The sequence below is a fragment of the Erythranthe guttata genome, chromosome 12 (assembly GCF_056151865.1).
Source record: "Erythranthe guttata isolate IM_541 chromosome 12, IM_541, whole genome shotgun sequence".
NCBI lineage: Eukaryota > Viridiplantae > Streptophyta > Magnoliopsida > Lamiales > Phrymaceae > Erythranthe > Erythranthe guttata.
Genome location: NC_142544.1, coordinates 6,475,635 through 6,478,005, shown reverse-complemented (window position 1 = coordinate 6,478,005; position 2,371 = coordinate 6,475,635). Strand labels below are relative to the sequence as shown.

The window sequence follows — 2,371 nt, the reverse complement described above, 5'->3', positions numbered from 1 at the left end:
CTTTATCTTTATATATATATATATATATATATATATATATATATATATATATATATATATATATATATATATATATATATATATATATATATATATATATATATATATATATTTTTAACTCTGTTTTATTTTTATTACTTTTTATTTTAAATTTTATTTTCTTATTTATATATTTCTTTTTTTATTATAAAAAGTTGGTTTTATATTTATTTTCGGTTTTCTAATTTTATTTTTTTAAAAATTGGTTTTTTTTATTTCTTTTCATTTTTTTTTGGAAATAAAATATTTTATTAAATTATCTTTTTTTCATTTTTTATAAATTTCGAGTAAAAAAAACTATTTTTTTTTTGTTTTTTACAGTTTTTTATTTATTTTTTCTTTTTATTTTTCTACAAGATCATCAAATTGAAACCCACTACATATTTATCGAAATCCACTATATATTTATCGAAATTTACTATAAATTTTTGGAAATCCAAATAAATTTCTCGAAATCCACTAGAAATTTGTCAAAATCCACTACATATTTATCGAAATTCACTACATATTTATCGAAATCCGCTATATATTTATCGAAATCTGCTATATATTTATCAAAATCCACTATAAATTTATCGAATGTCACTATAAATTTATCGAAATCCGCTATATATTTATCGAAATTCACTATGAAATTAATTTAATCGAAATATAAAATTAACTTAATCCCCACTACAAACTTATCGGAATCCACTATACCATTAACATCACCCACTACAAAAAAAAAATATTCCGACGTAAACCACTAATAAAAAAATTGTAAATCTACTATTAAATTAACGCAAATCCACTACTAAATAAACATAATTCACTATTAACGTATCTGACAAAAAAAATAAAACGACTAAACATTTACCAAAAACAACAAAGGCACCTACTTTTATCGGAAACCACTATAAATTCTAAGAAGGAAACATCAAATTTCAGTGAAAAAGAAAACTGTAAAATCAGTATAAAGGACACCATCTTATCTCCAATGAAACCCAAAGCATGTCTCCCGTTGATATCATTTTGGACGCTCAACAAACTGCATTCACCTTTGCTGGCCTAAACAATGGGTCAACCATTCAATCACCACAACACAAGTTTATCCCAATCCAACTTATAATCACATGAGCTCTAGAAATTAGAAAAACAAAATAAAAGTTTGCCAAAAACAAATTGAATTGACAAAAAAATTGGGAAGGGTTTCGTTTGCAACGTTTGATGTTGCAAAAAATATTGAAATAAAACACCTTTTACGAGAACAAATAACCTTGCATTTTTTCCTATGCGTTCATTGCAGTCTAATTTTGCATTTCAATATTTATTATCACTTCCAAAATTGTTTAATTAACAGTCAAAATTGTTAAAAAATTGTTCCAAAATTCCTCACCCAAAAGGACGATTCACGAAAGATCAGAAACACAAAAAAATGAAAAAAGGCAACGACCACTTACCATCGTTTCCCAGTTTGTCCGACAACCGATTCAACCTCTGATTTTTTCGCCGCCGATCCTGCCTCGATTTCTTTCGCCGATGACTTTTTCTGAAGATGGCGAATCTTTTGCCGAATAAGATGTCGCCTGCGTCACCTGTATGCACGGCAAAAAAAATTATCGGCTACGACGGCGACCTCAAGTCAGATTTGGAAGATCGTCCTTGAGTTGGATTTAGATCCGCGAATCATTCCTAATCAGCTTGATGGGCGGGGCAGCGGCACAATGATGAGAGAAAGAGACATGGAGGCGTTGGTTGTGTAGAGAAGGGAGATAGAAAAGAAAGAAGGTGGGGCAGGGGCGGCGGTGATGAGAGAGACATGGGAGCATGGTAAGAGAGAAAATAAATTGAGAAAAAAGAAACGGTGGTTACTAGGGTAAAATAAACTGAGAAAGGATATTTTAGGAAATTTGTATTATTTATGTCTAAATAAAAATATTTTTGATTTATTTCAATAAGATGAATTTTTTTTGGACCCATCTTAATTGGACTTGTCTAATAAGAGGGGTTTGTCTAATAATCCCATTAATTAATACTGTATAAGAGCGGTGCGGCCGGTTACTCACTCTCCAATTTATTTTTCTTTTTCTTTTCCAACCTTTTTATTATAAACGACGTCGTCTAATTGATTTATGCCATTTTTTTTGCCTTGGCCGTATTTATTTTTCTATTTCTTTTTGCTGTAATTCCCAATCTCCGTGGGTCCCTTGGTCGGTGAGTTACGTCGTTTGACATCAGCAACTAGCCATGTTCTGTCAGGCGACGTCGTTTAAAGGCATTACACAAATTATTGGCCTTCACATCTGTAACAATAAATTATTATCTGCGATATAAACAAACAAGAAAAATTAAA

The 2,371-nt window shown here is 29.6% G+C and overlaps 1 long non-coding RNA gene across 1 annotated transcript; it reads right to left on the bottom strand.

Annotated features, from left to right (window-relative positions):
• Positions 1-707: 707 nt before the first annotated feature.
• On the bottom strand, positions 708-1,928 carry LOC105950303 (uncharacterized). The gene is made up of 2 exons (XR_001172175.2): positions 1,479-1,928; positions 708-1,086 (listed from the first exon to the last, which is right to left on the bottom strand). It is a non-coding gene; the product is annotated as an uncharacterized LOC105950303 (long non-coding RNA).
• Between the last annotated feature and the right edge of the window lie 443 nt (positions 1,929-2,371).